At 38.3% G+C, this 24,796-nt stretch overlaps 1 protein-coding gene across 19 annotated transcripts in view; it reads right to left on the reverse strand.

The window, feature by feature from the left end:
* Positions 1-24,796, reverse strand: part of NRXN1 (neurexin 1) — a 1,211,037-nt gene that overhangs the window by 716,305 nt on the left and 469,936 nt on the right. The gene's annotated exons all lie outside the window — the stretch shown is intronic.

Consider the following 24,796-nt stretch of genomic DNA (forward strand, 5'->3'; position numbering starts at 1 on the left):
TTTAGATTGTCAAAATAACCCTTTGTTATCCTCTTTCATTACACAAAAAAGTCACATGCAAAGAGGCTGCACAGTTCATCAGCAGTGCTGGACTTAAGGCTGGAGTGAAGATTTGTCTAACTCCAGATCCTTGACTCTCTCCATGCTTCCACTGTGCCCAGACAGGAATGTTGTGTATGTGGTTCACAACAATATTGTTGCAACCTCGGAAGTTGGCTTGGCCAGGTCAAAATTACAAAGAGAAAACATTTGTATCTGATGGAACAGACGGTGAACTTTGCCAGTTCTCCCTGGGAGGAAGGACTCTCTGCCCATCTGGTTTGGAAGCCTCCAAAGCCCTGTCCTGGACAGAACACTGCAGCAGGGATTCTCCTGGTCTGTCTGGGAAAAAGGTCCTGTTGGATTGCTCCTCAGGTCTTTACGAGGGCCTTTCGAAAATTCCCTAAGACTTGGTTCCTAACGAGCGAAGCCAGGTGGAGGGGCCTGCCTTGGAGAGGGTCATGGCTCTGCTCTAGGCTTGATTTGGGTCTTTGTTCTAGCTGCCTCAGATAGGAATGGTCCTCTGGCCATGTCGCAGTCCCTTAAACATTTGACTGATGTGTCAGCAGGCTCTGTCTCTGACCTGCTGCAGCAGCCAGAGAGTCTACTTTCAAGGATTTACCTCTTCCTCCCCAGCCATATGGCCCCGTCAGAAGCTTTCCCCTCCAAAGCTGCCCCTTCCTGAGATCTTACCTGTTACTAGGTCCTGCCCTAGATTCTCGGTTACGTCCTTCTCCTTCTGACGTCTTTCCCTGTCTTGTCTCCCTGTTCTTATTTCTTAACATGGATGCTTCTCAAGGTTCCATTCTCTTTCTCTCTCTCTTCCTTACCTTCTCCAACAGGCATGTACGTTCCCATATCTACAGTACCCAATCTGCGTGAGCGGCTCCTGATCTTTCTCTTTAGCACCCGCCCTGTTTTCCACAACAGTAGAGGAACCTCTCTGCAGGTTTTTCAGGAAGAATATAGCTTTTCTCATTGGCTGCCCAGCAGCCAGAGCACACCTGGAACATAGCTCATTGTCCAGCACATGTTTTTTGAGGAAAAAAAAAAGAATGAGTCGCCTCCTGTATCCGCTAATTACCTTCCCCAATGAGCATGTCCATTTCCAAAGTGTCAGTACCATCTCCATGTCAATTTGTCGAACAAACAAATGAATGAGTTAAAAACAAAACTTTTTTTTCTACCTTTATCCAACACTCCCCCTGCTTGCTGTGCCCTGAAATCAGTTTTAGATTCAGAGTGAATGAGTTTGAAACTGTGATCAATATATTAATAAGATGAAGTCTCAGGCCAATCACTTAGCTTTCCTGAGTCATCTCCTTAGGAAACAAACAAAAAAAACAAACAAATAAATATCACAAAGAATAATGATCACTCTACTTGTATATTATGAAAATTAAATAGTACCTGTAAAATATCTCAGTGCCAGCCATATTCATGCTTATCAGCTCTAATCTCTAACTTTCCTAAAAGTACATTAAGTATCTCACTTAAACCTCACAGATATCACATGAGATAAATACTTTTATCTCTATTTTATGAATGAGGTGATGAGAAAACAAAGGGACAGAATGTGACTTACTTGCAAAATCAGACCAAAAGCAAGTCCCCAAGGCCCATAAAATAACCATCTTACTCTTAGATTATAAGCTAAGAGGCAGGATTCAGACCTTATAAAAAGGAGGAGCAACCTTATGCCCAAGGAGTGGTGCTGTGCGGGCGCAGGAGGGCCTAGAAGAGACATCCCACGTTGAAGGTCAGGAAGGGTGGCAGGAGGAGGTACCTCTCATCCAAGGTAAGGAGCAGCAGCTGTGCTTTGCTGGAGTAGCCATGAAGAGATACCCCACGCCCAAGGTAAGAGAAACCCAAGTAAGATGGTAGGTGTTGCAAGAGGGCATCAGAGGGCAGACACACTGAAATCATACTCACAGAAAACTAGTCATTCTAATCACACTAGGACCACAGCCTTGTCTAACTCAATGAAACTAAGCCATGCCCACGGGGCAACCTAAGATGGGCGGGTCATGGTGGAGAGAGCTGACAGAATGTGGTCCACTGGAGAAGCGAATGGCAAACCACTTCAGTATTCTTGCCTCGAGAACCCCATGAACAGTATGAAAAGGCAAAATGGTAGGATACTGAAAGAGGTACTCTCCAGGTCAGTAGGTACCCAATATGCTACTGGAGATCAGTGGAGAAATAACTCCAGAATGAAGGGATGCAGCCAAAGCAAAAACAATACCCAGCTGTGGATGTGACTGGTGATAGAAGCAAGGTCCGATGCTGTAAAGAGCAATATTGCATAGGAACCTGGAATGTCAGGTCCATGAATCAAGGCAAATTAGAAGTGGTCAAACAAGAGATGGCAAGAGTGAACGTCGACATTCTAGGAATCAGCTAACTAAAATGGACTGGAATGGGTGAATTTAACTCAGATGACCATTATATCTACTACTGTGGACAGGAATCCCTCAGAAGAAATGGAGTAGCCATCATGGTCAACAAAAGAGTCCAAAATGCAGTACTTGGATGCAATCTCAAAAACTAGAATGATCTCTATTCGTTTCTAAGGCAAACCATTCAATATCACGGTAATCCAAGTCTATGCCGCAACCAGTAATGCTGAAGAAGCTGAAGTTGAACAGTTCTATGAAGACCTACAAGACCTTTTAGAGCCTTTAGAAAGTGATCACTAAATAAAGAAGAAATAAATATATTTACTTTTGGAAATCTGACTTCTCAGTTTGATAGTAAGTTATTTCAGGGAAAAGCTCGTGAATGCTCGCATAATACTAAGTGAAATATATATATATATATATATATATATATATATATATCCTCCACTTAAAAATTATGGTCTAATAAAGAAAACATACTTGGTGATGCTTTTCCAAAAAACATGAGGGAGTGGATTTTGCACAAAATAGGAATTTTAAGATAAGGAGAAATGAGAAAGAAAAGTATTTCCGAGCAAACATGCTCCAATGAAAGTTGTATGAGTCAACATCCTAGAAACCAAGTTATAATTTCTTCATCAGACGAGGGAATATATATGATTGAGAAATCTGTTTTGTTAATTGGAGTTGAAGCAGTTGCACTTGATGAAAAAGAAATCATCAGAAATGGTTTGATGTTTTCTATAAGAAGCTAGAAAGTGCATTATAATTCCAGTTGTGGATAGAAATTTAATGCATTTTAAACAGGGTGGAAAGGGTGAATAATTGTTTTGTCAGTTGGTGGAGTGGAATTTAGTCATCTCAATAACTATAAACCTAATTGAAGTAGAGCAGGAAGGCATATCAGAAATTGGGGGATGTAAAATCAAATGGAGGAAAGCAGATTGACTGCTTACATGAGAAATTAATATTGCAAATTGCTTAGATAGAGTTTTAGATTAAATGAGGAACAGAAATAATAATTAGAAGAGAGGTACCTGACTCAAAAAACAAGAGGAACTGCTCAAATACAGGAGGTTGTTGAAAAGCTTAGAAAAAAATAATTCTTAAGTGAACAATTTGTTTTATGAAAATGATAAGAACATACAAAATATAATTGCTTACTTAGAATTATATTACTTAATGAGAGTCACATCCTTGCAGTGATAGATATGGTATAACCTGAAAAGTGCAGTTATGATTGGAGACCAAAAATAAGTGGAGAAATAAAATTTCTAAGTGGAAATAAAAAGATTTGCTCTCTGTGGCAAGGGATAGTAATAAAGGTGAAAGACATGTTTTATGGGCCCTGCAAAAGCTCACAACTCTACTTAGTAGTGAAGTTTCTAGAGGAATAGCTGAACTGTGGCCTTTCTCCAACAGCTCTTTTTTCTGCTAGGTGATGAGAAACTAGAAACTCAAGATTAATTTGAAAGACACTTGTAGAATTGTGTGATCATTAAACTTCTGGTAAGAATAAGAACAGACGAAAATGACATGAAGGACTGTGACATTTTAAAAACTGACAATGGGAAAATGCCTTTTCAGATTCTAAGTTTACCTAAATGAAAATTAGGCGAAAAAAATATTGAGTGATGTGGTTGCTTATACAGACATGGTTATTGTTTTGTTAAACTGAAGACTGTATTGGGTACATCAAGGATACCCAACTTATTGGCGACATCTTTGCAAATAACAAGGACAGCAACTTGGGTAGAGTCACTTAATCGAACTATACCTTAATATCCTTACTTGTGTAATTAAGCATTTTTGTTTGTTTTTCTAACCTCTATGATACACACTGCTATCTTTTCTTCTGATGTTAACATTTGATGTTCATAGAATAACACAAATACCTAATAAAGAAATTATAGGTAAACCAGAGTGTTGCAAGGATCAAATATGCTTAGGCATTTGAGAATTAAACTCTTGGATCTGTCCTTTAGATAGTGTAATAATTAGGTTTGACATACATGCTAGACATATGGGATTTAGGATGCTACGGAACAACAGAAATTCTGATGAACAGGGTTAGACATAGTACTGTGTCAAAGGCTTGAGTTAACTCAAGCAATTATGAGATTAGCTCTCAGAAATCATGCCCTTGACTTCTGCAATGCAATTCTAAGAAAGTCAGTTGTTCAAGAAGGTCCAAAATGATCATCTTGGAAAGTGCTTAAGAAATAGGAAGAGTAGAGGGAAGAGTCGAAGATTTGAAATTAAGCCACATATTTAAAAAATAAATCATAATTTTATTGTGCATTAACACCTGTCTTAAGTAGACTTCATAAGTTTCATAAGTTTATATAGTTTTGACCTGGAGGATTTAAAAACCACTTCAATTTAGTTAAGAGTCTGCCAGGTCTGCCATGCCAATTATAGATTAGAGTGTATTTAAATACCATGAAAATGTACTGTTACATAAGAAAGGCTTAGCTCCTTCTGTGCTCTGAGGCAACTCTTTCTCATTGGTTAGTCAGACACAAACCAGGTGCTATCAAACAGAACTATGATATCTTTGATATCTGCAATGCTCACTGGTTCCACAAAGTTAAGGAAGGAATCAATAATAACATGGAAGCTTGTGGAAAGAGCTATAATGTGGAAGAGTCTGTGGTAAGAATCATAAGACCTATTTCTTTACTGAGCTCTACTACCAACGGTTAATAGTGAGGCTAAAACACGCCCCTTATATTCTCCCTTCATTTTGAATAGGATGCTGTGCTTTGCTGTGCTTAGTTGCTCAGTTGTGTCCGATTCTTTGTGACCCCATGGACTGTAGCCCGTCAGGCTCCTGTGTCCATGGGGATTCTCCAGGCAAGAATACTGGAGGGGGTTGCCATGCCCTCCTCCAGGGGATCTTCCCAACCTAGGGACTGAACCCAGGTCTCCCACATTGTAGGCAGATTCCTTACTATATGAGTCACCAGGGAAGCTCTTGAATAGGATAAAATGATACAATCTTTGCTTTTTCTTTAAAACCGTATCAGTTCAGTTCAGTTCAGTTGCTCAGTCCTGTCCGACTCTTTGCGACCTCACGAATCACAGCACGCCAGGCCTCCCTGTCCATCACCATCTCCCGGAGTTCACTCAGACTCATGTCCATCAAGTCCGTGATGCCATCCAGCCATCTCATCCTCTGTCGTCCCCTTCTCTTCCTGTCCCTAATCCCTCCCAGCATCAGAGTCATTTCCAATGAGTCAACTCTTCGCATGAGGTGGCCAAAGTACTGGAGTTTCAGCTTTAGCATCATTCCTTCCAAAGAACATCCAGGGCTGATCTCCTTTAGAATGGACTGGTTGGATCTCCTTGCAGTCCAAGGGACTCTCAAGAGTCTTCTCCAACACCACAGTTCAAAAGCATCAATTCTTCGGCACTCAGCTTTCTTCACAGTCCAACTCTCACATCCATACATGACCACAGGAAAAACCATAGCCTTGACCAGATGGACCTTTGTTGGCAAAGTAATGTCTCTGCTTTTGAATATACTATCTAGGTGGTCATAACTTTTCTTCCAAGGAGTAAGCATCTTTTAATTTCATGGCTGCAATCACCATCTGCAGTGATTTTGGAGCCCCCCAAAATAAAGTCTGACACTGTTTCCACTGTTTCCCCATCTATTTCCCAAGAAGTGATGGGACCAGATGCCATGATCTTCGTTTTCTCAACGTTGAGCTTTAAGCCAACTTTTTCACTCTCCTCTTTCACTTTCATCAAGAGGCTTTTTAGTTCCTCTTCACTTTCTGCCATAAGGGTGGTGTCATCTGCATATCTGAGGTTATTGATATTTCTCCTGGCAATCTTGATTCCAGCTTGTGCTTTTTCCAGCCCAGCGTTTCTCATGATGTACTCTGCATATAAGTTAAATAAGCAGGGTGACAAGATACAGCCTTGACGTACTCCCTTTCCTATTTGGAACCAGTCTGTTGTTCCATGTCCAGTTCTATCTGTTGTTTTCTGACCTGCATATAGGTTTCTCAAGAGGCAGGTCAGGTGGTCTGGTATTCCCATCTTTTTCAGAATTTTCCACTGTATAGACAGATGGAAAAGGCTGGGAATCTGAATGGCTGCAGTTTAATGAATTCCAATGTATTTCATACAGATTTGGGAAATCTGTCAACTAGGTAGCCCAGAAAATACAGACTACCACATATGCACTACACTGGATATGGGATCTCAGGATCAAAACTAAAATAATAGTAACAAATTCCAGGTTTATTTATGGGCGAGTGGGAGTAATATCTCCCCCCTACTTCTTTCTCAGGCCAGGTTTTGGCATCCTGGAAAATTCCACTGAAAGATAGATAAAATCATGTCTCATAATTGTTTCCCCTTCAAGCTCGATAGATAAACCTATATTTACATTCTTATTATGTTTTTCTTGAAACATCTTGTCACCATTCAGAATTTTCTTTCAATCTTTTACCTTCTTCTAGTTTCTCTTCCTTTTGAATTTTTTATACATTATTTTTCCCACTAGGATAATAAAAAAATGTTTTCTTTCCCTCTCTCGGTCTCTTTCTCTTCCTTTCCCTCCTTCCTAATGAAAGAATTTAGGGTTTCAGGTACACTGACTATTCTTAATAGAATGAAAGGGTGCATGGATTCTGGCAAAGAAGAAAGCAGACCATAATAACCCAAAAGCAGAAGAGAACATTTTCTGAACTCGTCCATCTCTTCTGGCACTTGCACGTCCTCCCACACTTACTCACTGCTTAGCATGTGTGATCATAGTACCAACTGCAGAGAGAGCTCCTCTTTGATTTCTCTTCTTTAATGCATTTCAGCCCTAGGACCAGGAGGGATGGATTGGTATGAGTATTATTCCCTCAAAGAACAGGAAATATAGTTTGCCTCTCTCTAGTATCTGCCTGCTCCACGTTAAACAATTCCAGGATAAAACTTTCCTTGAAGCTGATCCCTAATAATACCATTCTTAAAAGCAATTCTCTGGCAGAGATCTCTCACCTGTTCACAAGCATCATCCCCCTCTTAGACTCAAACTGTCATTTAAAAATAACTATAGGGCAATGGCATGCAGAGCGCATCGACCTACCTTTACTAGAACACAAGGAGGTATATAGCACTGGAAGTACACCCAGTGTTTTGAATTTTTTAAAACACAGAATGTTTTGATCATTTGCCCTATGACTGGACTGTGGGACCAGCTACTGGTTTACAGTGATGAAGCCTGTTTGATTGAAAACCATAAAACTTAATGAGAATGCTGGCTTCTCAGAATCAAAGCAGGTGGCTGCTTCAGAAAGGCTTCAAGGGCTTGGACAGAGAAAGATTCTTAAATTTGTCCTGCTTTTGATCATCTGATTTTGGAGGCTTTGCTAAACTTTTCTTAAGGGAAAGGTGGGGAGAGAGAACAAATAATAACTAAGCAGGCAGATAGGAATCTTTTTCAATCCATATTTTGTCTCAGATTTAGGAGTATTCTGTTTGCTGTTTTGTTCTGTTTTGTTTTTGATCAGGGAGGAGGTAGTGGAAGAAAAATCTTATATTTTCTTATCTTTTGAAGATAATGAAGGTCACTGAGTGGTCTGTTAGAACCTTTTTGGCTAGAGGACTTTTGAGAATAGGACTTTCAGATAGCTTTGTGAGAAAAATGCTTATCTGCATTTGTTACCAAGGCCACAAGAAGGATTTTACCTCAGAACTTAAACCTTATTGTAAAGGGACCTCAAAGTATACAAAGCTTAATCCCCTCATTTCAGTTCAGTTCAGTTCAGTTGCTCAGTCCCGGCCGACTCTTTGTGACCCCATGGACTGCAGCACGCCAGGCCTCCCTGTTCATCACTAACTCCTAGAATTTACTCAAACTCATGTCCATTGAGTCAGTGATGCCATCCAACCATCTCATCCTCTCTCATTCCCTCCTCCTGCCTTCAATCTTTTCCAGCATCAGGGTCTTTTCCAATGAGTCAGTTCTTCACATCAGGTGGCCAAAATATTGGAGCTTCAGCATCAGTCCTTCCAATGAACACTGAGGACTAATTTCCTTTAGGATGGACTGGTTGGATCTCCTTGCAGTCCTAGGGACTCTCAAGAGTCTTCTCCAACACCACAGTTCAAAAACCTCAATTCTTTTGTGCTCAGCTTTCTTTATAGTCCAACTCTCATATCCATACATGACTACTGGAAAAACCATAGTCTTGACTAGATGGAATTTGTTGGCAAAATCACGTCTCTGCTTTCCAATAAGCTGTCTTGGTTGGTCATTGCTTTTCTTTCAAGGAGCAAGCATCTTTTAATTTCATAGATGCACTCACCATTTGTAATGATTTTGGAGTCCCCCCAAAATAAATTCTGTTACTGTTTCCACTGCTTCCCCATCTATTTGGCATGGAGTGATGGGACCAGATACCATGATCTTAGTTTTCTGAATGTTGAGTTCACTCAGTCGTGTCTGACTCTTTGCAATCCCATGGACTGGAGCGGTGCAGACCTTCCTGTCCATCACCAACTCCCAGAGCTTACTCAAACTCATGTCCAACGAGTCAGTGATGCCATCCAACTATCTCATCCTCTGTCATCCCCTTCTCTTCCCGACTTCAATCTTTCTCAGCATCAGGGTTTTTTCCAATGAGTCAGTTCTTCGCTTCAGGTAGCCAAATATCGGAGTTTCAGCTTCAGCATCAGTTCTTCCAATGAATATTCAGGACTGATTTACTTTAGGATGGACTGGTTGGATCTCCTTGCAGTCTAAGGGACTCTCAAGAGTCTTCTCCAACACCACAGTTCCAAAGCATCAATTCTTCGGTGCTCAGCTTTCTTTATAGTCCAACTCTCACATCTGTACATAATTATTGGAAAAAACATAGCTTTGACTAGATAGACCTTTGTTGGCAAAGTAATGTCTCTGCTTTTTAATAAACTCTCTAGGTTGGTCATAACTTTTCTTTCAAGGAGCAAGCGTCTTTTAATTTCATGGCTGCAGTCACCATTTGTAGTGATTTTGGAGCCCCCGAAAATAAATTCTCTCACTGTTTCCATTGTTTCCCCATCTATTTGCCATGAAGTGACGGGATCAGATGCCATGATCTTAGTTTTCTGAATGTTGAGTTTTAAGCCAACTTTTCACTCTCCTCTTTCACTTTCATCAAGAGGCTCTTTAGTTGTTCTTCACTTTCAGCCATAAGGGTGGTGTCATCTGCATATCTGAGATATTATTGATATTTCTCCCAGAAATCTTGATTACAGCTTGTGTTTTATCCAATCTGGCATTTTGCATGATGTACTCCGTATATAAGTTAAATAAGCAGGGTGACAATATATGCCTTGACGTACTCCTTTACTGATTTGGAACCAGTCTGTTGTTTCATGTCCGATTCTAACTGTTGCTTCTTGACCTGCATACAGATTTCTCAGGAGGCAGGTCAGGTGGTCTGATATTCCCATCTCTTTAAGATGTTCCACAGTTTGTTGTGATCCACACAGTCAAAGGCTTTGGCATAGTCAATAAAGAGGAGGAGATGTTTTTCTGGAACTCTCTTGCTTTTTTGGTGATCCAACAGATGTTGGCAATTTGATTTCTGGTTCCTCTGGGTTTTCTAAATCCAGTTTGAACATCTGGAAGTTCATGGTTCACGTATTGTTGAAGCCTGGCTAGGAGAATTTTGAGCATTAATTCGCTAGTGTGTGAGACAAGTGCAATCCCCCCTCTTAACAGATGAAAACCCTGGTGCTTAGAGAGGTTAGCTGGTTTGATTGTTTTGTTTGTGTAGAAATATATAGACGTGTCTTGTGTTGGTATTTTTTTACTTTCGTCTCCCAAACTCATCAAGTCACCTTGATTCTGCCCTCAAGGGCCCTCTGGATTGTTTCTTCCTTTCTGTTCTTCTCTTGCCCAAGATTGATCTTGAACATCTCTCTCGATCTGTTTCAGTTTTCTCTTTTTTTCAGCTGGAGCCTTAGCGTCTTTTGATCATTTGTATCAAATCCTGGCCCAATCACAGACTTTCCAAGAAGCATCCATAGCACTCTATAACAGATAGCAGTCTTTGTTAAAGTCCTTCCATCGGCTTTGATTTATGTCATTGAGTGTTCTGCCTATGTTTTCCTCTAAGAGTTTTATAGTTTCTGGTCTTACATTTAGGTCTTTAATCCATTTTGAGTTTATCTTTGTGTATGGTGTTAGGAAGTATTCTAATATCATTCTTTTACATGCAGTTGTCGAGTTTTTCCCCAAAACAGCAAAATTCTATAAAGCAATTATCCTTCAATAAAAATAAATAAATTTTTTTAAAAAAGTCTTTGCATCAGGTGCATCTTTATTACCTTAAATGTTTGTTAAATGAATGAAAAGTTGTGGGGATCAGGATATGCAGGATCTCAGGTGATTCTTAATACACAAAAGTCTCAACCATTGGAGCAGTCATATCTTGTCATCATTTTATCCATTTTTAGCATTATTTCCTCCAATTTATATCCAGCACCAGTGTTCCATGTATCCTTTCCTGAGTCACACTGATGGACCGTAGACATCCCCTACATGTTTGTGTATTCTTTTACAATCATGCCATTTCTCCAAATTCTCCTCTGTCTCAAACTTTGTATCTCACATCCTATTCACTTGCAGATATATTATTTTTCTTTGAAAGCTAAGTGCAAATAGTATCTCCCTGGGAAAGTCTGTTTTTTGACATTTCTTGATGCCTCTCTCTACATCATATTGCCATAGAATGCAGTACAAACCTTTGTTGTAGAAATTATCTCACTTGAGTGTAATTATTATGAATCAACTAAAGGGTTATAGAGCATCAACTATGCCACAGGCTCTAGCACTAAGAAAGTCATAATCCTTGCCAGCAAATGAGCAGAATAGTCGTCCTTAGCTTTTCTCAACTAGAAAAGTCATCTGAACCACAGAACTTAGAAAATTAGCTGAGTAACTACTTTCTCAATTCTCCCAATGATGACCCATAACTGGCACTATTATATAACAATGGATGTCTTAGAGCCTTAGGGCTTAACATTCTTGAGAAACCCTAGTTGATCAAATACCGATACAATTATAGTAGCAATACTACGATAGAGATGAGCTCAGGATGAGGCAGAAAAGCAGAATAAGGTGACCTAATTAGTTATGTGTTTCTTTAATCTGTACCACATCTTATTTTCTTTCTCTCTCTCTCTTTTTTTTTATCTTCACTTGGCATCTTGCACAGGCTCATTTCATGGAGGTCATTTGATACATTGTGTTGCTGTTATCAAATTATAGCACTGAAATTCATTTTTATGGTTGTGTGTCTTCAGAATACAAACAAGGTGATGCAAATCATTCATATTTGTAAACCCAGCATCTACTCAGAGCTAGAGACACAGCTGGTTCTCACTGAGGGCTTGGTGAATAAATGCACACATTTTAAAGTGTTGTTACTCAATTATATGTATAACTACAATACTTAAAGAAAAACAAGCATGAATGTAAAAATCTTTCCTATTACTTATACTTCACTTCTGGATATTCCACTTCAAGTTTAATTATTAATACTCCCTGTGTTATGTGTATTTTCAAGATAGAAAGAAGGAATTGCATTAAAAGTGCAAGTAAAGTTGTATGAAGTGAAAAAAGGCTGCATTTTCCTGAATGGGGAATGAAAGTAAGTGGAAGTATTTTCAGTGTTATTCTAATCTAATAAAGCCAGAGAGATTTAATTTTAATGCATTTTCAAGAACAAATAGCCTCTAATTACACACTGAGTTTAGAGGAAGATAGTGGGGGAGGATTTAAAGTGCCATAAAATTCTGGTCTCCTAAAGAAATTTTGAGGAGGTCTGTGATACTTTCTTTTCTGACTGCAGAGTGTGTAGCTAGCTCACTTCAAAGTTATTTTTTCTATAAGCATTGCATAAGCACACACTTCACTTCTTGGGATTAATGGTTTTTCCATTAATGTCACTTAAAGGCATCTCTGTTCACTTAATCACCAAGAAAATTTTGGGCTCTGTGTCCTTCAGTTTAGAGTGGTGTCATACTTCTTACTTTCCCTTCAGTAGTAGTTCCGTAGGGTCGCTCAGTCATGTCCGACTCTTCATGACCCCAAGGACTGCAGCACGCCAGGCTTCCCTGTCTACCACCAACTCCTGAAGCTCACTTAGACTCATATCCATCGAGTTGGTGGTGCCATCCAACCATCTCATCCTCTGTTGTCCCCTCTCCTCCTGCCTTCAGTCTTCAAAGACCCCACATCAGGGTCTTTTCCAATGAGTCAGTTCTTTGCATTAGGTGGTCAAAGTTTTGGAGCTTCTGCTTCAGCATCAGTCCTTCCAATGAATATTCAGAACTGATTTCCTTTAGGATTGACTGGTTGATCTCCTTGCAGTCGAAGGGACTCTTTAGAGTGTTCTCCAACACCGCAGCTCAAAAGCACTAATTCTTTGGCACTCAGCTTTTTTTATGGTCCAATTCTCACATCCATACATGACTACTGGAAAAATCATAGGTTTGACTAGACAGAGCTTTGTCAGCGAAGAAATGTTTCTGCTTTTTAATATGTTGTCTAGGTTGGTCATAACTTTTCTTTCAAGGAGCAAGTGTCTTTTAATTTCATGGCTGCAGTCACTGTGTCCATTTATTTTGGAGCCCAAGAAAATAAAGTCTGTCACTGCTTCCGTTGTTTCCCTATCTATTTGCCACTAAGTGATGGGACCAGAAGCCAGGATCTTCATTTCTTGAATGTTGACTTTTAAGCCAGCTTTTCCACTCTCCTCTATCACCCTCATTAAGAGGCTCTTTAGTTCCTCTGCTTTCTGTCATAAGGGTGGTGTCATCTGCATACCTGAGGTTATTGATATTTCTTCTGGTAATCTTGATTGCAGCTTGTGCTTCATGCAGCCCAGCATTTCGCATGACGTACTCTGCATATAAGTTAAATAAGCAGGGTGTCAGTGTACTGCCTTTACGTACTACTTTTCCAATTTGGAACCAGTCCACCATTCCATATCTGGTTCTAAATGTTGCTTTTTGAACTGCATATAGGTTTCTTAGGAGGCAGGTAAGGGGGTCTGGTATCTGCATCTCTTGAAGAATTTTCCACAGTTTATTGTGATTCACACAGTCAAAGGCTTTGGCATAGTCAGTGAAGAAGAAGTAGATGTACTTGTGGAATTCTTTGTTTTTTTTTTTCTATGATCCAGCAGATGTTGGCAACTTGATTTCTGGTTCTTCTGGGTTTTCTAAATCCAACTTGAACATCTGGAAGTTCTCGGTTCATGTACTACTGAAGCTTAGCTTGAAAAATTTTGAGCATTACTTTGCTAGCATGTGAGATAAGTGCAATGGTGTGGTAGTCTGAACATACCTTCCTCTAAGGGGTTCTTACTCAAATTCATGTTGCAAAAGCAGTATTTCCCTAAATGGTTCCTTAATGCCTCAAATCCCCCAACTGTTTAATTTATATCCAAGGAAGAGTTTACTTCCTTTAGGGCATAATCCATTATGTTACAAAGTTGTTACAATGTAAACAAATACATAGAAATCTGTTTAAGTTAGCAAATTGTGGTAAGGTAAAAATAACCCTGAATAAACCATGGCCTAAAAAAATGTGAAGAGTGTACATGGAAAATTCAGCATAAAAATATTACCATGCAAAAATAATAATTAACCCAAGTAGACCTGCACACAGTGATTTTCAGCACTTTTGTAAAGGAACAAATTTTGCTATGAAAGCAGTACTCAAAATCAAATAAAGGTTAGGAGACCTAGTTTAAAATTGTTATTAACACACAGGTATTTTACTTTAATGGTCATGGGCATAGTTCCAACTATTTCAGAAGCAAAAGCTTATTGCTTGGATAGTAAATAGAACTGATCCCAAAGCTATGTTTGCCACTAAATTTAGAATGTTGGGAGGTTGGCCCTGCAGGGATCCTGGTGGTTTATCTGCCCTTGTGTAATCTGACACGAGGATCCTGATGTCCATCTCCTGCAAAAGGCTGAGCCCAAGTGAGAAGTACAGGAGAACTGAGCCTAGGAGTGGTTTCCTAGGGTCTTGTCATTATGAGATGCTGAGGCTCTGGGTGTAAGCCTCAGAGTCTTTTCTGAGCTACTCAATTGCATACTGTTTTGTATTTAATATGTTTGAAATGCAGATCATAGTGCAATTGAGGTTCATTCTAGCCATGTTTAATGCCAGTCGCAGCATGATTGTGCATCATGCAGCCATGATGGGAGTTCCCAGGGGGCGCTAGTGGTAAAGAACCTCCCTGTCAGACACAGACTCTATCCCTGGGTCGGGAAGACCCCCTGGAGAAGGGCATGGTAACTCACTCTGGTATTCTTGCCTAGAGAATCCCATGGATAAAGGAGCCTGGTGGGCTACAGTTCATGGGATTGCAGAGAGTCGGATATGACTGAAGAGACTTAGTGTGTGCACACAGTCAATTATGTCAATAAAATAAAGGGGCTGAGGTGCTCTAGATGAGTGATTTTCAAACTTTAATTTGCATATGAAATCACCCGGGTATCTTATTAAAATATGGATTTGTTTTAGTAGATCTGGGGAGGAGCCTGAGGTTTTTCATCTAACAAGCTCCTAGGTGGTATTGATGCTGCTTGTTCACAGGCCACACCTTGAAGAGTAAATCCTTAAATGGGCTAAGAATTGCTGCCGGGCTTTATTTCTTAGTAGCATGCCATGGTTTGGAAATTGTTCTATATAAATTCTATGTAACATTTATATAAATGTTTTGATTAATCCAGGATAAATCAAAAAATTATTAAACAATAGCTAAAGGTAATGTTCATGATGGATGGATGGCAATCTTAGAGAAGAAAATATTAACAAAAAGGTCAATTTACTCTTGCAAGCAAACACTGAAGTCTTACATATGAGACTGTTTTGTCTACAGATGGTGAGTGTAGGCAAGGAATACAGTGATTGTTTGAAAAATCCTGTAATGTGAAATCTGATGATGATGATAAAATCCTTAAAAAGTAAAAAACAAAACTGCATTTAAACCATAAAAATGGACTATCTCCAGTTATGAAAAAGATACCAATTTTTTTCTAAAAAATGATGAGTTTCTCAGTCATCTTGACTAATTTTTGGAAGGTGGCTATTATAATTTAGGAGAACAAAAGAGGAAAACACATGGGCTAGAGTCAATAAACAGTGTTTCTTCTGAATTCTTTTACAGATGAGTATTGTGGCCTTGATGATGTTATAAATAATTTGTGGCATTGAAGTCAATTTCCTCACAGAGCTGTTGGGAGAGTTAAATGAAATAATTTCTAAAATGAGATAATATGTGCAGAATCTCATATATGTGTTTGAAACCCAGACCATTCTCATATCTTACAAGGTCCAGTGCAAAAATAAAAATGAAGGGTCCCTTGTTCAAAGTTACTAAGAATTTCAAGTGGCAAGAGGAAGATATTAAACCAAGTGCAGGGTCCTTCTGTATGTGGGGGCCCTGTGTGACTACATAGGTCACATGTCCATGAAATATATATGTATTGGTCCATTCCTATCTGCAATATAATCATAGTTAACACTCATCATTTACTGAAATAGTCCAGTATAATGGGTACTATGCTGAGTCCTTCAATTACATACATTCATTTAATCCTTTAGAGTGAAGGAAAAAGGAAGCCAAAAATACTAAATCACTATTCGCAGGTCACACAACTACCAAGTCAAGGGAGCCAGGGCTTGAACCCAGGTCTGTCTGATTCTAATGTAATTTGTCATAACTAATTTAATGGAATAACAATCTATAACTGGTTACTGGCATCTCATTTGACTCAAATTTAGAAACTTAGTTTCAGAAAAATATAAATATTTGATGGACAATTCATTCATCATGATCTTGATTGGATAACCTAGGTCAACCTAATTATCATATCCTGGCACTTCACACAGACCCTGATCATGTATATAGAACTAAACTGAACACTCAGAATCACCACTTTGTCTGTGTGCAGAATACTCAACAAAGATGAAAAAAATCTCAGTTTCCTATTATTTAAAAATCACATGGTTCTGAATGATAACAAAATTATTTTCACTTTAAAGTAATTAGTTTTAAATGTGTTTCAACAGTGATGAATCTCCTGGAAAAAAAAAAAAAAAGACCAATTACCATGTACAGGAATAATTTTCTTCCAAACATAGCACTTGATCCAAAGAACTAAGTGGAAGAGTAAATCATCTCATAATAAAAATTAAGATGAAGACTAAAATATTCCCTTTGTTTTAGATGGATATTAGATTTTTAAAATATGATTCATACTTAGCAAAGTACAAGCTTGCATTTCTATGGAGCTTTTCTTTTCTAATGTGTTTTTGAATCCTTCATATAATTTTATCTTTTCTATTCTAATTCTGAGAGCAGAGCTAATTCATTGTGCTTTAATCTCAATAACATCATGCCCATTGTAGAGTTGAGCAAAGAGAGACAGAGAGGATAACTCAGATTACTTTGTCACCTTCTCTTTGAAAGTATTACCAATCACCTCTGGCTGAATTAATAACAGCTTTCACTGTATTTTTAGAGCAATTTCCACTGCCTCAATGAAGGTACCTGTAATGTAATTTTCTGTTTCTTTGTCAGGCTCTCCTTCCAGATATCTAAGCATGTTGTCTTATTTATCAGTATGTCCTTGGTATCTAATACAGAGCCTAGCACATAGTAGGTATTGACTAATGTTGAGTCACTGAATGCACACATGCATAAGTGAACAGAACAATTTAAACAGGGTACTGCAGTGGGTGCTGAAATTAAGAGGAAATGTTTAGTCTTAGACATTATTCATTATTGCTTTCTGCTGGGCTAGAAAAATGTCATAGTCTATAAAATGCATCAATTCCTCTGAATTAAAATGTCATCGAACCTCCTACCCAACCATGTTTTGCTAGCTTGATATCTGAAAGTGCTACAATGTATTATGCCAACTGCTGATATAGTTCCAGGCTATGGGGCATCTGTTGAAAATGATGGGAAATAAAAATTCTGTGGGTCCCCTGGAAGGGAGGTTACTATGTTAAAAAAGCTGAATTCCAGACAAGGACTCACCAGATGCTTGGAGACTAAAGAGCTGAGTTCCACTTCCTCAGGGACCTGAGCAGATGGGACCCCCTGAATCCAATCTCAAAGAGGACTGTCTATGGCAAAATGCCTGGTTTCTGTCCCAATTGCTTATTTCCCTGTCCCCGAGGCTACAAGGCACATAAGCAAATTTACTCTCAACAATCTATGAAGCCAATACTTTACAGAAATCTAGAAAGTACTTCTAAATGTATTTTTTGTGCATCCCTGTTCAAATGGTTGGCTACAGAGTTCAGAAACTGATGACAAGCATTATTGCCTTATTTACATCCCAGAGGAGGAAGAATATGCAGACTTACAGAGTAGAGAAGACTTTTACAGAGGTGATATCCCAATACCAGTTAAAACTGTGAGAGGAAAATTCCCCCAGGAAGCTCACCTATAACTGAGCATTCAAGAAATAAATATCTCCTGCTCTTTCCCCTCCCTCTTAGACATCTCCTTCTGCAACATCCTGGAATCTAGGCTGTGTTTTCTTTCGCCTCAAGATTGCTATAAAGTTCATTCCATTTAATTATACCTTAATGAGAAGACGAGGAAAGATAAGTGAAATTACATTGTGTGTAAAGAAAGCAACATAGAGTAGTAAAGGAGAGGATTCTTTGGTCAGATTAGTTAAGGTTTAGGTCTTGGCCCTGCTACTTAGTAACTGTTTTTTCCTAGGTCAGACTTACTGAACTTCTCTTGTCTCCATGTCCTCATTTGTCAAATACAAATGGTATTACTATACTTTTATCATGTTTGGAGAGTTACTTTTGAACATATAAAACAATGGAAAAATGACAGTGCAATGCTCTAGGCAATTTAATCATAAAAGTAGCACCAAAGATAAAACACTGTAAGTCTACATATACATTTTTTCCCCTCCCTTGCCACTATGTTTCGAGTACTGAATATCAAATTGTTTCACAAAGTTTCATCCTTTTATTGTTTAAGAATAAATTATTATGTTTGCTCTGTTGCTGATGCCCTCAGTAAAATGGCGTAACTCAGTGGATGCTGTAGATATTACATTAAAAATAGAAAATACTTAGTATATTATTATTAATACTGTTCTGGAATATACCAACCCTCTTGCCCTTTTATAATAGCTCTTTTAATATCCCTGTGTATAATGCCTAGTATAATCCTACCCACAACTAGGGACCACAGAGTTTATATTACTGGAGTTTGTTTGGATGAGCACATTCAGGCAATGTCCTCTAACTAGGAAAAGTACTCAACTTAGGGATGGAAAATCAAGGTCATGGTTCAACCTCACCACTCAGAGACATGTGTTCTGCTAAGATCTCAGAGTCCTCATTTGTATAATGAGGATATTATTATTATTATTATTACTATTACCTCACAGGAGTTCTTGGAATGACATCCTTAAATAGGAAAGGGGATTGTCTGACTTAAAAGAAGCTGTTGGTCTGCTGCCTTAAACATGAAAGGAGGCAAGGGTAATTGACCTCTGTTTGCTTTCTAGTGCTGACAATTTACAGCAGAAGACTTGAAACACATTTCAGTAATTCCACGATCTGAAAGAAATTAGGCAGGGCTTATAATAAATCAGGTTAATAGTACATAAGAATTTGTCAAATTCTTTGACATCCTCACATACTCCATCTTGCTTTCTCGTTAAAGTTTAAAAAGCAAACTGCCATCTTCTGTATTTTAAATCAGATGGAGAAAATTTATTTTCTTTCTAGACCAGAACTTTTGCCCAATGCTGTAAGTCAATGTGCCTCCTCTGCAGCTAAGGCTAAACTAAGCCCTCTTACAAGTCACTAAACCACAACCCTGCCTCTAGGATCACAGCACCGAGACAAAGGGTGACTTCTGTTACAGGAATTCCTTGGTATTTTCATACAGTCTCTTATTTGGATGGCATTAGTAAAATATCTCCCAAAATAGTTACATTGAGGACATTCTGAAAAACATAAAGTAGAATTTAGTATCCTTAGTTATATAATTATACCACCAGTAAAAATACATGGATATGTATGGAAAATGGCTAGGAAGAAGTGAGATGGAAATGCAAAGACAGTTCTCTTTTGAAAAGAATGAGTGAGGCATGCAGAAAGGTTAACATAACTACACTGTAAAAATACCCACCGATATATAGACTGTGACAGAGTAATGGGAGAGGAAAGGTAGAAACTATCTCAGGGATCAGGGACCCCAAGAAGGAAGAGTCTGGAGAAAATTAAAACCTGGGAGAACTATGTTTAATCATGACTTTGGATCTCCTATGAGGAAGTCTTCTCACATAAGAATCCTCCCTTTACCCAAGTTGCATGATGATCAACAAAGATCTCTTTACCCTGCAAAGTTTTCCTTGATGTCAAATTTCTCCAACAGGTCAGACTTCTATTTCAAAATTGGAAAGATTACTTAAAATGAAAATAAGTAAGCCATTTTATTTTTGCTCTTACATGTAAATGATACACACTCTACTCTCTGAGTCATGAGGAAATAAGAACAGGGTACCACAGAACCCACATTTGATGAGGTGGTTCTATCATAGAAGATAAACTGAGAAGCCTTCACAATCTTCTAAAGTTCTGTTGCCCTACCAGAAGGATAGGAATTAAGAGGTATTTGCATGAAGGAACTCTTGCACCTTTTTCTCAGTAATGATACTGGTACATTGTTTGAACCATAGCAATGCCACTGCAAATGGCAGAGGGGACCATGCTGATCACATGCAGGCATTAACTATTTTTTTCACAGTGGATGGAAATGCTTGCATAAGAGGATATTTTCTGAACCTCATCCACCTCACAGCCTCTTCTAAATTTTTACTGTGAAAAGTTTCTCAGTGTAATTAAAGGCTGCACTGATCTAATTAGGTTGATGAAATTTTCAGTAGGGATTTGATTCCCCCTAGCATTTCAATTATTTATTTATTTTTCTAGCATCCTTTCTTAGGCTTATCCCAAGCAACTTTTAGTGGTAGCACTCTAAATTTTCTTACTCAGGCAATGTCTCCACTCACACGATGTATTTTAAGACCTTCAGCAAGGACACATAGCTAAAAACAAACTTCAAATAAAGCATTCCAAGTCATTTTATTGAACACAATCCTTTCCTTCCTCGTTGACTTCATTTCCCTACTAACAAACTATGTTGAGTAATTTTCACTCTGCAGGAGCGAAATAGGTGTTTCAAAGCATTATGAAGGCACAAAGGGACTAAGAAATGCATAATAACAGAAGGAGATTCTGAGGCAAGATTAATAAGGAACAGCATGAGCCTTCCTTGTAAGTTATTTATTGCAGAAGCCCTCATGGTCAAACACTGCAATAGAAGCACGTGACAGTAAGTTTTCCACCATCTTGGAATATTAAAACACAAACGAACAAAAACCTCTAATGAGCACCTTAGGAATCGACGATGATACTTTTACACACACACATACACACACACACACACAGAGCTTTCCTAGGAGTCTGAGGTGAATGGGCAGGACCATAGGTGTCCTCAAATAGACTCCATCTCACCTAGACACCATGATTTTACTTTCCACAGCATCTTCTGAATCTCTCTACTGTTGGAGCAATCACTCAAAAACTGGCTGCTGGAAAAACTAAATTTAATTTTAAATGATCTTTTTAAGCAACATATATTTCAGGTTTTAGTCAATAGCATAAATAATGCAAAGAATATAGACAATGCTTCAGCCTAAGCATAATTAGTATTGGTTTGATAAAAATCAGATTTTTTTTAAAAGTGTATTTTCACAGACCTATCACCCTCCAGGAATTTCATAGATGTGGGCTGGTATATGGGTAATTTATTATTTATAATTCTTATTCTAACTTCTCAAGTTTATATTCTTGAAAGTAGTTTTCAGTGACCTCAAACATTTCTCCGAAGTCTTTTCAACTTATGATGAAAATACAAATATTTTTAAAAAACTGCTTTAATCCTCTTATCATAAATTCTTGGCCATTCAAAACTCCTTCTTGGTTTGAACAAAGCAGTATATGAAGTTCAGGTTATATTTTGCCAAATTATGTTGAAATAATTTATTTTAAAATTTGTTAATCACTAAAAAATAAATTCTTAATGAAGTTGCCTGCTCTCCGTGCAAACCGAGTCTCATTTCAAAAAAGCATTATCAAATGCCATATAGGTAAAGCTCTAACTTCTAGCTACTTCTAATAAACACTAGATTATGGGTTGTTGCAAAGTAATTTTCCAAGAATAGAGATGTGAATTAGTGAGAGTGGTAGGCCATCTCTAGTTTTGTATCTTGAGATCTTGAGTGTCACTGTTCATAATAAAACAGAACCAGTGATACAAGTATTTTGTTTTATCTGACAATATTCTGTGCTCTAATCCTGTTACCCCTTCATTATTTTGAGGTGGAACAAATACCCTCTAGGTCCGTTTCCCCATTTTCAAGATAAGGAGGCTGGACTTGGAAAGTGACTTCCAGGACTCTTCCTGTTTTAACACTCCAAAATTTCTTCTATGATTTCAGACATGGTATTATTAGTATCTCCTCCAGGATTGGTTATCCTAACGGGGATCACATACTAGACTGAAAATAAAAAATGTTATGAGCCATATGTAAAATCATAATTAAGGTTTGACATAACAGTCTACAGGGCAGAAAGCCCACGACAGAGTTAAGGAAGGCTCATATGGGCTTAAAAGAGATGGGATGAGAATGAATGTGGGTATGTCTCTCTTATCAGCAACTCTACAAAACTGACCTAGCTGTGATAAGGTGATGAAGCTCAAAGCCTATGATACTCTGTCACAATTTCATCTCAGTAGTAGGAAGAACAGAGCATTCTAAACAGATACTTAGACTTGGATGGAGACTAGGAACATTCTAAAATCTGATCAAGCAAAGTGTGCTATGAGCTGATCATGCCCATATCCTTCCATACTAGTGCGTCAGGAGGAAATAAAGTGTAAGAGATTATACATTAATAAAACACTGGCAGGACTTGCTCCAAACACATATCCTGGTCTGTAGAGGAAGAGATGTAGGAAGTACCCTATCAGTAAGGCTGATATCTATCCTGCTGCTAAGTCACTTCAGTCGTGTCCGACTCTTTGTGACCCCATGGACTGCAGCCCACCAGGCTCCTCCATCTATGGGATTTTCCAGGCAAGAGTACTGGAGTGGGGTGCCATCGCCTTCTCCAGATATCTATCCTAGACCTACAGAAACAGTAACATGAGTGAATCCTCATTGTTTGGACTCAGTAGATGAAGTTGCACAGAAAACCACTTGACTCGGTTTTGGTGGTTAAAGACTAATTAAAAAGATAAGTGCAAAATTCATAAAACAAGGAAATAGCACAAGGAATTATAGCCATTATTTTGTAATAACCGATAATGGAGTATGGGGCTTCCCAGGTTGCCCAGTGGTAAGGAATCCACTTGCCAAGCAGAAGTCATGCAGGAGGCTCAGGGTCAATCCCTGGGTTGGGATGATCCCCTGGAGAAAAAAAAAAAAGGCAACCCACTCCAGTATTCTTGCCTGGGAAATCCCATGGACAGTGAAGCCTGGTGGGCTACAGTCCATGGGGTCACTGAAGAGTTGATTCAGTGACTAAAACGACAATAATGGAGTATAATCTGCAAAAAAAATACTGAATCACTACGTTGTACTTGAAACTAATATAAAATTGCAAATCGACTATAATTAAACGAGATGAGTTGTAAAGTGTATCAACTACTCATTAATACAAAGATATTAATGTGAGATATAGTTCAATCTGAAACTGTAATTTTAGATTAAGGCAATCCATTGAAGACTCATACACATAGGAAGTTGCCTGGCCCAAACTGAAATGTCAGAAGATGATGAGGCACAGTTGAATTTGGGTGATCACTGCAGAAATTCTCATGTTTTTACAGGATACCCAGAAGGGCTCTTTAGCTAGATTTCAATTTCCTTTCTTTTTCCCAGTCATTAGCAAGACTAACTTACCAAAGAGGCTGATGGTAGATTGGAGAGATCACAGTAAACATGATGGAATGATGTAGATGGTTAGGGTTATGATTCTGCCCCCACCCCAACTCCCATCTCTAAAAGAGGATCCAGGCATCATATTGTGAAATCTAAGTATGTTTTCACCATGCCTCTCCCCAGCTTGAAATGTGTTCTCCATCCCCAGCATCAACAAATCATAATTATCCCTCAAGATGCTCACATTCTGACCTTCTCTGGGTCTTCCTTGTCTACTAGATCCCCATTCATTCACTCTCATTCATATTCAAATGGGTATAATGGTACCACACAATTGAATATCTCATTCCTCACAGTCTATATTACATTTCTGAAAGTTGTTTCTTTTTGTAATAAACTTGAGGGTTTACACAATCTTCTAACAAATATTTCTGTTAGGACACTGTATATTATGGTGGCTAAGGGTACACAAAATTCTGAAATCAGACAGCCATGATTTAGGCTTTAAAATTTGTTAGCTGTGAGACCTTTGCTCAAGAAACTTACCTGTGCCAAACCTTAGTTTTTTTGCCTCCAAAATGCAGATAATTACTACTTATATTGTGGAGATCCTTATTAAGCTCTTAGGATTGCATCAGGTACAAAATAAGAGCTCAGAAAATGCCTATTATTATAACAAAGGTAATAACTATTAAGATTTTATTATGCTCACAGAGCTTAGTGCAGTCTTAGGTCATGTTACATATTTGTAAAAATTAAAAGGTCTTTTTTGAGAGACAATCGATCCCTACCACCACAAAGCACAAATACTTCTTATATACACATTCACATACTAGGCAGTGCAATACCCAGTATATTTATATAAATGGAAAACAGGTCAGGATAATTTAAGCACTGATAGTTTTTCACTGATGCTTACCTGAATTGAGTTTGATTAGAATATTTTCTTTAAAATAAACCAAAGCACATCACTGCTTACCAGCAACATCTATGGCTAATCAATAATAAATGCAAAGTTATTAAATTTTATATTTTATAGGTCTGTACCATTAAACTACAGCCATATAATGCAAAAGGAATTTCTGGTTCTAGCAGCCAAAAGAAATTGGGTTGTACCTGAATGAAAACAGGCAGCTTTTATGGAAAAGTATTCAAACAAGTCAAAACCCAAGGACATTCCTAATTTTTTTCTTCTCACACCCCAAGTTCTAATCCTATCAAAAGTTACAATCAACAATGACAGCTGAGAATGAGGGATGAAATTCTTGATATCTTTTAGCCTGAAAGCTTCTCTCAGGCGAACATCAAATTAACTCACAAATGAAACATCTTTACTTCCT

This window comes from Oryx dammah, unplaced genomic scaffold (assembly GCF_014754425.2).
Source record: "Oryx dammah isolate SB20612 unplaced genomic scaffold, SCBI_Odam_1.1 HiC_scaffold_25, whole genome shotgun sequence".
Taxonomy (NCBI): Eukaryota; Metazoa; Chordata; class Mammalia; order Artiodactyla; family Bovidae; genus Oryx; species Oryx dammah.